Source organism: Loxodonta africana, chromosome 7 (assembly GCF_030014295.1).
Source record: "Loxodonta africana isolate mLoxAfr1 chromosome 7, mLoxAfr1.hap2, whole genome shotgun sequence".
Classification (NCBI taxonomy): domain Eukaryota; kingdom Metazoa; phylum Chordata; class Mammalia; order Proboscidea; family Elephantidae; genus Loxodonta; species Loxodonta africana.
Window position 1 is genome coordinate 52,390,916 of NC_087348.1, and position 15,707 is coordinate 52,406,622.

Sequence of the window (15,707 nt, forward strand, 5' to 3'; positions counted from 1 at the left end):
ACAACAAATTACCATAAACTTGCTGGCTTAAAACAACAGAAATTTGTTCACTCTCAGTCTCTAATGACACCAAAATCAAGGTGTTGGTAGGGTTGATTCCTTATAAAGGTTTTGAGGGAGAATCCATCCCATGCTTCTGGCGGTTGTTAGCTATTATTGACATTTCTTGGCCTATAGGTGTATCAGTCTAAATCTCTGCCTCCATCTTGACATCACCTTCTTCTCTGTGTCTCCGTGTTTTCTTTCCTTTTCTTATTAGAACACCAGTTATTGGATGTAGGACTAACGTTAGTGCGATATGATTTCATCTCTATCCTTAACTAATTACCTTTGCAAAAACCCTGTTTCCAGGTAAAGTCACATTCTGAGGTTTTGGGTAGACATGAATATGGGAGGGCACTATTCAGCCTGTTATAGCCTGTCCTCTGGCTCCCCCAAATTAATGTCTTTCCCACTTGCAAAATGTATTCACCACATTCCAACATCTCCAAAACTCTTAACCCATTGCAGCTCTGACTCTAAGTCAAAAAATCTCATCTAAATTCCATCAACTGAAAATTTCTAAATCAAATATGGGTGAGACTCTTGGTATGGTCCATCCTAGAAAAAAATTCCTCTCCATCTGTGGATCTGTGAAAGTACAAAACAGGTTATCTACTTCAGAATATAATGGTGGGACAGACATAGGATAAACATTTCCATTCAAAGGGATAAAATGGAAAGAATAAAGGGGTCACTGGTTCCAAGCAAGTTCGAAACACAGCAGGGCAAATTTCATTAGGTTTCAAGGCCTGAGAATAGTCATCTGTGGCTCAGAGCCCTGCCCTCTGGGCTTACAGCTCTGGCCCTGTGCGCTTGGTTGTGGTTCCATTGTCCCCTGTATGTTTAGCAGCAGTTCTGTCCGCTCTTGCCTCCAGGCCCACAGAGGCTTCTCTCCAGAGCATGCTTTCATTACAGTGAATTTCCTAATTTTAGCAATTTGGATAGGTCAAGAGCTTCTCAAGTCATCAAGTGCTGGTTCGATTTTGCTTAACAGTTCCTTTCTTTCTTTATCTCTTTCCTCTCACGTTTTCCATAAGCAGCAGAAGAAGTCAGGCTGCACCTTCGATACCTTGCCTGGAAATCACCTCAACAAAATATCCAAGTTCATCATTTATAATTTCTGCTTTCCATACTGTTGTAGAAACAATTCAGCCATGTTTTCTGCCACTTTATAATAAGGATGGTCTTTCCTCCAGTTTCCAATAATATGCTCTTCATTTCTGTCTGAGACCTCACTGGAAGCACCTAATGTTCATATTTCTAGCAATGTTATGTTCATGATTATATATGTATTCACTAAGATGAAAGAAGCTTGGCAGTTCTCACTTCTGAGTCCTCATCAGAATTGCCTTTAAAGTCTCTTCAAGACAATGTAGATATATTCTACCATGCACCTAAAAAATTTTCCATCCTTAACCAATTATCCAATTCCAAAGCTACTTCCACATTTTTAGGTGTTTGTTATAGCAGTGCTCCACTTCACAGTAACAAAATCTGTATTAGTTTCCTAGGGCTTCTATAACAAATTACCATAAACTTGGTGGCTTAAAACAAAAATTTATTCTGTCACAATTCTGGAGGCTAGAAGTCTGAAAGTTGCCATGCTCCCTCCAAATGTTCTAGGAGAGAATTCTTTTTAAAGATGTCTCTTCCAGTTTCTGCTGGCTCCTGATATTCCTTGGCTTGTGGTAGCATAACTCTAATCTCTGCCTCTGTCTTCTCATGGTCTTATTCTCTGTGCCTCTTGTGTCCTCTCATCTTCTTATAGGACACCACTATTGGATTTAGGGCCCATCCTAAATTCAGAATAATTTAATCTCAATATCCTTAACTAATTACATCTCAAAGCGCTATTTCCAAATAAGGTCCCATTCTGAGGTTCAAAGTACATATGAATTTTGGGAGGAAATTATTCAACCTACTACACCAGCTATTCAGAAATATAAAATAAAAAATTGATGTGACCTCAGGTATGTGTGTTCCTACCACTGTCATCTGCAGTAGCAGGAGTTTACCATGTTCTGAAACTGCTCACTCATTTTCTTATAGCTACAATATGTTGTCTGAATGAATGAATTTTCCATTTCTTTTTTTACTTGATTTCAAGTTGTTGGATATTTATTTTATTGTTTGCAGCTAACACTCTGGGAAGCACTGTCAGAAAACAAAGTATATAAAAACATTGTTTTACTTCATGATTTCATTGCAAAAAGTAGAGAAATGTAAAAAGAGGCTTTATTCCACCATTGCCCTAACTTGCTAAGAGGCTTCCGTTTCATTCTGCTTGGTTCCAGGTTGGTAAGGAACAGATCTTTCCTGCCACCACCACCCTTAGTGTCCAGGATCCAGTAGTTTCCAGGAAGCATGAGAAACATTGACCCTGAACACCAAGTTGAACATTGTGGTTAAATCTGATGGAGATGGGTGATCTCAGAAAACTTTCAAGCTGAGATGGCCATCATGGGTGTTAGACCATTAGGGATAATATACTGCTCCTATATTCTCATTCATAAATTAGGGATATATCATATTAATTAAAGCGCATCATTGCATTTCTAGGACCAGATTTACTTTTGGTGATAATTTTTTTTCCATGTTAAATTTTATTGGTTAATATTAATTTAGAAATTTTACATCTTTAATTATAAGTAGGATTGCTATATAACTTCTGAAATTATCAGTGACTGACTTTATAATGAATCTCATCTCCCGTTCATGGGATAAATTAACTAAGTTCGTATACCTTTATGCTTTAGAATATTTTAGGAAAATTATCTGTTATATTGCCTGTGAAGCTATATAAGCAAAAGCATGTTTTCGATTTCATATTTATGAGTTTTGCTTTACAGGAATTCATTCATTTCGTCAGGATTTTTGCATTTATTAACTTAAACCAAACCAAAAATCCATTGCCCTCAAGTCAATTCTGACTCATAACAACCCTACAGGACAGAGTAGAACTGCCTGATATGGTTTCCAAGGAGTGGCTGGTGGATTTGAACTGCCAACCTTTTGGTTATCAGTCGAGCTCTTAATCACTATGCCACCAGGGTTTCCTTATTAACATAAACTTATGTGTAATATACTCTTTTAATCTTCTGTAAGTTAAATATTTAGCTCCATTTTTAAAATTTGCATTGTACTTTTGTTAATCTATATTTATTTGGAAGATATCTACTATTTCATTTTTAATTCAAATAACATTTCTTTAAACCGTTTTACTGAGGTTCTGTTTCTATTTCCTAAGTTGTTTATTTCCATTTGAATCTTTGTTTTCTTAAATATTCCCTTTTAATTATTTTCTAACAAGACAATTTTAGGTATTTTTTTTAATTGAATGCTTTATTAATTTTCCTTGTTTATTTTGCTCCCAAAAAATAAGCATTTAATGTTATGAATTGACCTCTGGATATATTTCTGGATGTGTCTTGTAGGTTTTAATGTATATTGTTTTTGTTGCTTTCTAAATTGTTTTTGGTTCTGTTATTTCTTTTCTAGCTGGTATAATAGTGTGTTTTTAAAATTATCATGTGGTTGGTGTTGTAAAATTTAGACTTTCATTTATATATTTTTTTAAAGTTTTATTTTATTTTTTTAATAACTTTTATTAAGCTTCAAGTGAACGTTTACAAATCCAATCAGTCTGTCACATATAAGTTTACATACATCTCACTCCCTACTCCCACTTGCTCTCCCCCTCTTGAGTCAGCGCTTTCAGTCTCTCCTTTCTTGACAATTTTGCCGGCTTCCCTCTCTCTCTATCCTCCCATCCCCCCTCCAGACAAGAGTTGCCAACACAATCTCAAGTGTCCACCTGATATAATTAGCTCACACTTCATCAGCCTCTCTCTCCCACCCGCTGACCAGTCCCTTTCATTTCTGATGAGTTGTCTTCGGGGATGGTTCCTGTCCTGTGCCAACAGAAGGTCTGGGGACCATGGCCGCCGAGATTCCTCCAGTCTCAGTCAGACCATTAAGTTTGGTCTTTTTATGAGAATTTGGGGTCTGCATCCCACTGATCTCCTGCTCCCTCAGGGGTCCTCTGCTGTGCTCCCTGTCAGGGCAGTCACTGATTGTGGCCGGGCACCATCTAGTTCTTCTGGTCTCAGGATGATGTAGGTCTCTGGTTCATGTGGCCCTTTCTGTCTCTTGGGCTCTTAGTTGTCGTGTGGCCTTGGTGTTCTTCATTTTCCTTTGCTCCAGGTGGGTTGAGACCAATTGATGCATCTTAGATGGCCGCTTGTTAGCATTTAAGACCCCAGATGCCATATTTCAAAGTGGGATGCAGAATGATTTCATAATAGAATTATTTTGCCAATTGACTTAGAAGTCCCCGCAAACCATGTTCCCCAGACCCCCGCCCTTGCTCCGCTGACCTTTGAAGCATTCATTTTATCCCGGAAACTTCTTTGCTTTTGGTCCAGTCCAATTGAGCTGACCTTCCATGTATTGAGTGTTGTCTTTCCCTTCACCTAAAGCAGTTCTTATCTACTGATTAATCAATAAAAAACCCTCTCCCACCCTCCCTCCCTCCCCCCCTCGTAACCACAAAAGTATGTGTTCTTCTCAGGTTTACTATTTCTCAAGATCTTATAATAGTGGTCTTATACAATATTTGTCCTTTTGCCTCTGACTCATTTCGCTCAGCATAATGCCTTCCAGGTTCCTCCATGTTATGAAATGTTTCAGAGATTCGTCACTGTTCTTTATCGATGCGTAGTATTCCATTGTGTGAATATACCACAATTTATTTACCCATTCATCCGTTGATGGACACCTTGGTTGCTTCCAACTTTTTGCTATTGTAAACAGAGCTGCAATAAACATGGGTGTGCATATATCTGTTTGTATGAAGGCTCTTGTATCTCTAGGGTATATTCCTAGGAGTGGGATTTCTGGGTTTATGGTAGTTCCATTTCTAACTGTTTAAGATAACGCCAGATAGATTTCCAAAGTGGTTGTACCATTTTACATTCCCACCAGCAGTGTATGAGAGTTCCAATCTCTCCGCAGCCTCTCCAACATTTATTATTTTGTGTTTTTTGGATTAATGCCAGCCTTGCTGGTGTGAGATGGAATCTCATCGTAGTTTTAATTTGCATTTCTCTAATGGCTAATGATCGAGAGCATTTTCTCATGTATCTGTTGGCTGCCTGAATATCTTCTTTAGTGAAGTACTTGTTCATATCCTTTGCCCACTTCTTGATTGGGTTGTTTGTCTTTTTGTGGTTGAGTTTTGACAGAATCATGTAGATTTTAGAGATCAGGCGCTGGTCGGAGATGTCATAGCTGAAAATTCTTTCCCAGTCTGTAGGTGGTCTTTTTACTCTTTTGGAGAAGTCTTTAGATGAGCATAGGTGTCTGATTTTTAGGAGCTCCCAGTTATCGCGTTTCTCTTCATCATTTTTGGTAATGTTTTGTATTCTGTTTATACCTTGTGTTAGGGCTCCTAGGGTTGTCCCTATTTTTTCTTCCATGATCTTTATCGTTTTAGTCTTTATGTTTAGGTCTTTGATCCACTTGGAGTTAGTTTTTGTGCATGGTGTGAGGTATGGGTCCTGTTTGATTTTTTTGCAAATGGATATCCAGTTATGCCAGCACCATTTGTTAAAAAGACTATCTCTTCCCCAGTTAATTGACACTGGTCCTTTGTCAAATATCAGCTGCTCATACGTGGATGGATCTATGTCTGGGTTCTCAATTCTGTTCCACTGGTGTATGTGTCTGTTGTTGTACCAATACCAGGCTGTTTTGACTACTGTGGCTGTATAATAGGTTCTGAAGTCAGGTAAGGTGAGGCCTCCCACTTTCTTCTTCTTTTTCAGTAGTGCTTTGCTTATCCGGGGGTTCTTTCCCTTCCATATGAAATTGGTGATTTGTTTCTCTATCCCCTTAAAATATGACATTGGAATTTGGATCAGAAGTGCATTAAATGTATAGATGGCTTTTGGTAGAATAGACATTTTTACTATGTTAAGTCTTCCTATCCATGAGCAGGGTATGTTTTTCCACTGAAGTATGTCCTTTTGAATTTCTTGTAGTAGAGCTTTGTAGTTTTCTTTGTATAGGTCTTTTACATCCTTGGTAAGATTTATTCCTAAGTATCTTATCTTCTTGGGGGCTACTGTGAATGGTATTGATTTAGTTATTTCCTCTTCGGTGTTCTTTTTGTTGATGTAGAGGAATCCAAGTGATTTTTGTATGTTTATTTTATAACCTGAGACTCTGCCAAACTCTTCTATTAGTTTCAGTAGTTTTGTGGAGGATTCCTTAGGGTTTTCTGTGTATAAGATCATGTCATCTGCAAATAGTGATAACTTCACTTCTTCCTTGCCAATCCGGATACCTTTTATTTCTTTGTCTAGCCTAATTGCCCTGGCTAAGACTTCCAACGCGATGTTGAATAAGAGCGGTGATAAAGGGCATCCTTGTCTGGTTCCTGTTCTCAAGGGAAATGCTTTCAGGTTCTCTCCATTTACAGTGATATTGGCTGTTGGCTTTGCATAGATGCCCTTTATTATGTTGAGGAATTTTCCTTCAATTCCTATTTTGGTAAGAGTTTTTATCATAAATGGGTGTTGAACTTTGTCAAATGCCTTTTCTGCATCAATTGATAAGATCATGTGGTTTTTATCTTTTGTTTTATTTATGTGATGGATTACATTAATGGTTTTTCTGATATTAAACCAGCCTTGCATACCTGGTATAAATCCCACTTGATCAGGGTGAATTATTTTTTTGATGTGTTGTTGGATTCTATTGGCTAGAATTTTGTTGAGGCTTTTTGCATCAATGTTCATGAGGGATATAGGTCTATAATTTTCTTTTTTTGTAATGTCTTTACCTGGTTTTGGTATCAGGGAGATGGTGGCTTCATAGAATGAGTTGGGTAGTATTCCGTCATTTTCTATGCTTTGGAATACCTTTAGTAGTAGTGGTGTTAACTCTTCTCTGAAAGTTTGGTAGAACTCTACAGTGAAGCCGTCCGGGCCAGGGCTTTTTTTTGTTGGAAGTTTTTTAATTACCGTTTCAATCTCTTTTTTTGTTATGGGTCTATTTAGTTGTTCTACTTCTGAATGTGTTAGTTTAGGTAGGTAGTGTTTTTCCAGAAATTCATCCATTTCTTCTAGGTTTTCAAATTTGTTAGAGTACAATTTTTCATAATAATCTGAAATGATTCTTTTAAATTCATTTGGTTCTGTTGTGATGTGGTCCTTCTCATTTCTTATTCGGGTTATTTGTTTCCTTTCCTGTATTTCTTTAGTCAGTCTAGCCAATGGTTTATCAATTTTGTTAATTTTTTCAAAGAACCAGCTTTTGGCTTTGTTAATTCTTTCAATTGTTTTTCTGTTCTCTAATTCATTTAGTTCAGCTCTAATTTTTATTATTTGTTTTCTTCTGGTGCCTGAAGGATTCTTTTGTTGCTCAGTTTCTATTTGTTCAAGTTGTAGGGACAGTTCTCTGATTTTGGCTCTTTCTTCTTTTTGTATGTGTGCATTTATTGATATAAATTGGCCTCTGAGCACTGCTTTTGCTGTGTCCCAGAGGTTTTGATAGGAAGTATTTTCATTCTCGTTGCTTTCTATGAATTTCCTTATTCCCTCCTTGATGTCTTCTATAACTCAGTCTTTTTTCAGGAGGGTATTGTTCATTTTCCAAGTATTTGATTTCTTTTCCCTAGTTTTTCTGTTATTGATCTCTAGTTTTTTTGCCTTGTGGTCTGAGAAGATGCTTTGTAATATTTCAGTGTTTTGGACTCTGCAAAGGTTTGTTTTATGACCTAATATGTGGTCTATTCTAGAGAATGTTCCATGTGCGCTAGAAAAAAAAGTATATTTTGCAGCCGTTGGGTGGAGAGTTCTGTATAAGTCAATGAGGTCAAGTTAGTTGATTGTTGTAATTAGATCTTCCGTGTCTCTGTTGAGCTTCTTACTGGATGTCCTGTCCTTCTCCGAAAGTGGTGTGTTGAAGTCTCCTACTATAATTGTGGAGGTACCTATCTCGCTTTTCAGTTCTGTTAAAATTTGATTTATGTATCTTGCAGCCCTGTCATTGGGTGCATAAATATTTAATATGGTTATGTCTTCCTGATCAATTGTCCCTTTTATCATTATATTGTGTCCTTCTTTATCCTTTGTGGTGGGTTTAAGTCTAAAGTCTATTTTGTCAGAAATTAATATTGCTACTCCTCTTCTTTTTTGCTTATTGTTTGCTTGATATACTTTTTTCCATCCTTTGAGTTTTAGTTTTTTGTGTCTCTAAGTCTAAGGTGTGTCTCTTGTAGGCAACATATAGATGGATCGTGTTTCTTTATCCAGTCCGTGACTCTCTGTCTCTTTATTGGTGCATTTAGTCCATTTACATTCAGGGTAATTATAGATAAATAAGTTTTTAGTGCTGTCATTTTGATGCCTTTTTATGTGTGTTGTTGACAATTTCATTTTTCCACATACTTTTTTGTGCTGAGGCGTTTTTCTTAGTAAATTGTGAGATCCTCATTTTCATAGTGCTTGACTTTATGTTAGTTGAGTCGTTACGTTTTTCTTGGTTTTTATCTTGAGTTATAGAGTTGTTATACCTTTTTGTGGTTACCTTATTATTTACCCCTATTTTTCTAAGTAAAAACCTAACTTGTATTGTTCTATATCGCCTTGTATCACTCTCCATATGGCAGTTCATTGCCTCCTGTATTTAGTCCCTCTTTTTGATTATCGTGATCTTTTACCTATTGACTTCCATGATTCCCTGTTATGTGTATTTTTTTTTTTAATTAATCTTAATTTGTTTGTTTTTGTGATTTCCCTATTTGAGTTGATATCAGGACGTTCTGTTTTGTGACCTTGTGTTGTGCTGATATCTGATATTATTGGTTCTCTGACCGAACAATATCCTTTAGTATTTCTTGTAGCTTTGGTTTGGTTTTTGCAAATTCTCTAAACTTGTGTTTGTCTGTAAATATCTTAATTTCGCCTTCATATTTCAGAGAGAGTTTTGCTGGATATATGATCCTTGGCTGGCAGTTTTTCTCCTTCAGTGTTCTGTATATGCCGTCCCATTCCCTTCTTGCCTGCATGGTTTCTGCTGAGTAGTCTGAACTTATTCTTATTGATTCTCCGTTGAAGGAAACCTTTCTTTTCTCCCTGGCTGCTTTTAAAATTTTCTGTTTATCTTTGGTTTTGGTGAGTTTGATGATAATATGTCTTGTTGTTTTTCTTTTTGGATCAATCTTAAATGGGGTTCGATGAGCATCTTGGATAGATATCCTTTCGTCTTTCATGATGTCAGGGAAGTTTTCTGTCAGGAGTTCTTCAACTATTTTCTCTGTGTTTTCTGTCCCCCTTCTCTGTTCTGGGACTCCAATCACCCGCAGGTTATCCTTCTTGATAGAGTCCCACATAATTCTTAGGGTTTCTTCATTTTTTTTTAATTCTTTTATCTGATTTTTTTTCAGCTATGTTGGTGTTGATTCCCTGGTCCTCCAGATGTCCCAGTCTGCATTCTAATTGCTCGAGTCTGCTCCTCTGACTTCCTAGTGCATTGTCTAATTCTGTTATTTTATTGTTAATCTTTTGGATTTCTACATGTTGTCTCTCTATGGATTCTTGCAACTTATTAATTTTTCCAGTATGTTCTTGAATAATCTTTTTGAGTTCTTCAACAGTTTTATCAGTGTGTTCCTTGGCTTTTTCTGCAGTTATCCTAATTTCATTTGTGATATCATTAAGCATTCTGTAAATTAGTTTTTTATATTCTGTATCTGATAATTCCAAGATTGTATCTTCATTTGGGAAAGATTTTGATTCTTTTGTTTGGGGCGTTGGAGAAGCTGTCACGGTCTGCTTCTTTAAGTGGTTTGATATGGATTGTTGTCTCCGAGCCATCACTGGGAAACTAGTTTTTCCAGAAAATCCGCTAAAAAAAAAATGCGGTCAGATCCCTATCAGAGTTCTCCGTCTGGCTCAGGCTATTCAGATGTTAATGAAGCCACCTGGGGAGGGTGGGGGAAGGAACAGAGAGATAGGAGAGTAGCACCTCAGAATATAGCCAGAGTTGCTTGTCTTGCTTGGAATGACTATTATATCTGAGATTCCCGCGGGCGCGTCGCCTATGTGTGCTGGCTGTGTGGAGATTGCCCCCGGGGGGTCTGGTCCGCTGGAGTCACGGTCAGATCCTCCGCTTCCAGCCCCACACCCAGCGTCAAGGCTCCCCTACTGGGACGGTGCACTCTCGACTCCAAAATCAGTCGCTGCCTCCCGGGGACTTCTCGTCCCTCCAGCCGCGTGGCCGTGCCGCCTCCGAGAACCAGTTAGGCCTCCTCCCGGGGTTAGTTCAGATGGGTGGAGCAGCTCCCCGTGCTTGTGCCGTGACCGAGTGTCCCGGCTGGGACGCTGTTCTCATCTGATACCAATACCAGTCGCTGCCTCCCGGGGACTTCTCCTACCGGCTGCGTCCCAAGCCGCCCGCGCGACCCGGCTGGTCCCCTTCCCAGGGTTAGTTCAGGGGGGTGGAGCAACTCTCCGTGTTTATGCCGTACCTGCGTCCAGTCCAAATCCCTGCGGGACGGTTCCCCGGCTCGGACGCTGCTCTTTCTGCTCCAAGACCAGTCACTGCCTCCCGGGGACTTCTCCTACCGGCTGCGTCCCACGCCGCCCGTGGAACCGGCTGGTCCCCCTCCCGAGGTTAGTTCAGGGGGGTGGAGCAGCTGTCTGTGCTTGTGCCATACCTGACTGGTACACTGGCTCCAGGCTCTGGAAACAATCGCTGCTTCCCCGTATTAGTTCATTCTCCGTCTCTAAATCTGTGTTTGTTGTTCAGGGTTCGTAGATTGTTATGTATGTGATCGATTCACTTGTTTTTCCGTGTCTTTGTTGTAAGAGGGATCCGAGGTAGCGTCTGCCTAGTCCGCCATCTTGGCTCCGCCCATTTATATTTACTTTTATTCAATCATTTGCCACAAAACGTGTCTTAAGTTTTCTTTTTAAAAGGAATGAGATCAAAGTTTTCTCTGTATGTGGCTAATCTTATAAATGCTCCATTAATTATTGAGAAAGATGTATTCTTGGTTAGCAGTTTACAACATTTATACATAATTGCTCATACTTACATTTATTAGTTATATTGTTGTTAGGTGCCATTGAGTCAGTTCCCACTCATGGCAACCCTGTGTACAACAAACGAAACACTGCTTGATCCTGTGCCATCTCCAGAGTCGTTGCTGTGCTTGAGCCCATTGTTGCAGCCACTGTGTCAATCCATCTCTTTGAGGGTCCTCCTCTTTTTCACTTACCCTCTGCTTTACAAGCATGATGTCCTTCTTCAGGGCCTAGCCCCTCCTGATAACATGAACAAAGTATGTGATATGAAGTCTCACGAGCCTCACTTCTAAGGAGCATTCTGGTTGTACTTCTTCCAAGACAGATTTGTTTGTTCTTCTGGCAGTCCATGGTATCTTCAATATTCCTCACCAATACCATAATTCAAAGACATCAGTTCTTCTTCAGTCTTCCTTGTTCACTGTACAGCTTTCACATGGATATCAGGCAACTGAAAGTACCATGGCTTGGCTCAGGCACATCTTAGTCCTCAAAGTGACATCTTTACTTTTTAACACTTTAAAGAGGTCTCTTAAAACAGATTTGCCCAATGCAATATACCATTTGATTTCCTGCCTGCCACTTCTGTGGGCATGGATTGTGGATCCAAGTAAAACGAAATCCTTGACAACTTTCAATCTTTCCTCTTTTTATCATGATGTTGCTTATTGGTCTAGTTGTAAGAATTTTTGTTTTCTTTATGTTAAGATGTAGTCCATACTGAAGGCTGTGATTTTTGATCTTCACCAGCAAGTGCTTCAAATCCTCCTCACTTTCAGCAAGCAAGGTTATGTCATCTGCATTTTGCAGGTTGTTAATGAGTCTCCAGTCCTGATGCCATGTTCTTTCTCATATAGTTCAGTTTCTCAGATTATTTGCTCAGCATACAGATTGAAAGAATAAAGCCTTGATGCACACCTTTCCTGATTTTAAACCACTGGGGTATTTCCTCGTTCTGTTCCAATGACTGCCTCTTGGTCTATGTACAGGTTCCTATGTACAGGTTTCTCATGAGCACAGTTGCCATTCTTTATAATGTTATCCATAATTTGTTATGATCCACACAGTCGAATAATTTTGCATAGTCAATAAAACACAGGTAAACATCTTTCTGGTATTCTCTCCTTTGAACCAAGATCTGTCTGACATCAGCAATGATATCCCTTGTTTCATGTCCTCTTCTGAATCCAGCTTGAATTTCTGGCAGTTCCCTATCTATGTACTGCTGCAACCGTTTTGAAGGATTTTCAGCAAAATTTTACTTGCATGTGATATTAATGATATTGATGCATAATTTCCACTTTCTGTTGGATCACCTTTCTTTGGAATGGGTACAGATATGGATCTCTTCCTGTCAGTTGGCCAGGTAGGTGTCTTCCAAATTTCTTGGGATAGGCGAGTGAGTGCTTCCAGCATTGCGTCCATTAGTTGGAACATCTCAGTTTATATCCTATCAATTCCTGGAGCCTTGTTTTTTGTCAGTGCCTTCAGTGCAGCTTGGACTTATTCTTTCAATACAGTTGATTCTTGATCATATCCTACCTCCAGAAATGGCTGATTGTCAATCAAATCTTTTTGGTACAGTGACTCCGTGTATTCCTTCCATCTTTTGATTCTTCCTGCATTGTTCAATGTTTTGCTCATAGAGTTCTTCAATATTGCAACTTGAGGCTTGAAATTTTTCTCCAGTTCTTTCAACTTGAGAAATGCTGAGTGTGTTCTTCCCTTTTAGTTTTATAAATCCAGGTTTTTGCACATTTCATTATAATACTTTACTTTGTCTTCTTGACTCACCTTTTGAAATCTGTTCAACTCTTATACTTCTTCCTTCCTTCCTTTGCTTTATCTACTCCATCTTCAAGAGCAAGTTTCAGAGTCTCTTCCGACATCCATTTTGGTCTTTTCTTTCTTTCCTGTCTTTTTAATGCCCTTTTGATTTCTTCATGTATGATGTCCTTGATGTCATTCCACAACCCATCTGGGCTTCGGTCATCATCGTAATTACCTTGTGTCCTTGGTGTTCTTCATTCTCCTTTGATCCAGGTGGGTTGAGACTCATTGATGCATTTTAGATGGCTGCTTGCTAGCATTTAAGACCCCAGATGCCACCCTTCAAAGTGGGATGCAGAATGTTTTCTTAATAGATTTCATTATGCCAATTGACTTAGATGTCCCCTGAAACCATGGTACCCAGACTCCTGCCCCTGTTACGCTGGCCTTCAAAGCATTCAGTTTACTCAGGAAACTTCTTTGCTTTTTGTTTAGTCCAGTTGTGCTGACCTCCCCTGTATTGTGTGTTGTCTTTCCCTTCATCTAAAGCAGTTTTTATCTACTATCTAATTAGTGAATACTGCTCTCCCACTCTTCCTCCCTCTCCCCTCTCGTACGCGTAAAAGAATGTTTACTTCTCAGCTTAAACTATTTCTTCAGTTCTTATAATAGTGGTCTTATACAATATTTGTCCTTTTGCAACTGACTAATTTCACTCAGCATAATGCCTTCCAGGTTCCTCCATGTTATGAAATGTTTCACAGATTCCTCACTGTTCTTTATTGATACGTAGTATTCCATTGTGTGAATATACCATAATTTATTTATCCATCCATCTGTTGATGGGCACCTTGGTTGCTTCCATCGTTTTGCTATTGTAAACAGTGCTGCAGTAAACATGGGTGTGCATGTATCTGTTCATATAAAGGCTCTTATTTCTCTAGGATATATTCCAAGGAGTGGGATTGCTGGATCATATGGTAGTTCTATTTCTAGCTTTTTAAGGAAGTGCCAAATGGGTTTCCAAAATGGTTGTACTATTTTACATTTCCACCAGCAGTGCATAAGTGTTCTAATCTCTCCACAGCCTCTCCAACATTTATTATTTTGTGTTTTTTGGGTTAATGCCAGCCTTGTTGGAGTGAGATGAAATCTCATTGTAGTTTTGATTTGCATTTCTCTAATGGCTAATGATCGTGAGCATTTCCTCATATATCTGTTAGCTACCCGAATGTCTTCTTTAGTGAAGTGTCTGTTCATATCTTTTGCCCATTTTTTAATTGGGTTTTCTTTTTGTAGTTGAGTTTTTGCAGTATCATGTAGATTTTAGAGATCAGGCACTAATTGGAAATGTCATAGCTAAAAACTTTTTCCCAGGCTGTAAGTAGTCTTTTTACCCTTTTGGCGAAGTCTTTGGATGAGCATAGGTGTTTGATTTTTAGGAGCTCCCAGTTATCTAGTTTTTCTTCTGCATTCTTAATAATGTTTTTTATGCCATTTATGCCATGTATTAGGGCTCCTAACGTTGTCCCTATTTTTTCTTCCATGATCTTTATCTTTTTAGATTTTACATTTCGGTCTTTGATCCATTTTGAGCTTGTTTTTGTGCATGGAGTGAGGTATGGGTCTTGTTTCATTTTTTTGCAGATGGATATCCAGTTATGCAGCATTTGTTAAAAACACTGTCTTTTCCCCATTTAACTGTTTTGGGGCCTTTGTCAAATATCAACTGCTCATATGTGGATGGATTTATGTCTGGATTCTCAATTCTGTTCCATTGGTCTATGTGCCTGTTGTTGTACCAGTACCAGGCTGTTTTGACTACTGTGGCAGTATAATAGGTTCTAAAATCAGGTAGAGTAAGGCCTCCCACTTTGTTCTTCTTTTTCAGTAATGCCTTACTTATCCGGGACCTCTTTCCCTTCCATATGAAGTTGGTGATTTGTTTCTCCATCATTAAAGAATGTCGTTGGAATTTGGATTGGAATTGCATTAAATGTATAGATTGCTTTTGGTAGAATAGACATTTTTATAATGTTAAGTGTTCCCATCCATGAGCAAGGTATGTTTTTCCACTTATGTAGGTCTCTTTTGGTTTCTTACAGAAGTGTATTGTAGTTTTCTTTGTATAAGTCTTTTACATCTCTGGTAAGATTTATTCCTAAGTATTTTATCTTCTTAGGGGCTACTGTAAATGGTATTGATTTGGTGATTTCCTCTTCGATGTTCTTTTTGTTGGTATAGAGGAGTCCAACTGATTTTTGTATGTTTATCTTGTATCCTGATACTCTGCTGAACTCTTCCATTAGTTTCAGTAGTTTTCTGGAGGATTCCTTAGGGTTTTCTCTGTATAAGATCATGTCTTCTGCTAATAGAGATAATTTTACTTCTTCCTTGCCAATCTGGATGCCCTTTATTTCTTTATCTAGCCTAATTGCTCTGGCTAGGACCTCCAACACCATGTTGAATAAGAGCAGTGATAAAGGGCATCCTTGTCTGGTTCCTGATCTCAAGGGGAATGTTTTCAGGCTCTGCCCATTTAGGGTGATGTTGGCCGTTTGGCTTTGTATAAATGCCCTTCATCATGTTGAGGAATTTTCCTTCTATTCCTATTTTGCTGAGAGTTTTTATCATGAATGAGTGTCGAACTTTGTCAAATGCCTTTTCTGTGTCAATTGATAAAATCATGTGATTCTTGTCTTTTGTTTTATTTATGTGATAAAAAAAGAGTTTTTTTTTTTTATGTGATGGATTATATTAATTGTTTTTTAATGTTGAATCATCCCTGCATACCTGGTGTGA

General features: G+C 38.5%; 1 protein-coding gene across 1 annotated transcript in view; it reads left to right on the forward strand.

Annotated features, from left to right (window-relative positions):
• The window catches only part of DCDC1 (doublecortin domain containing 1), a 522,229-nt gene that overhangs the window by 427,309 nt on the left and 79,213 nt on the right, over positions 1-15,707 (forward strand). The window lies entirely within an intron of this gene.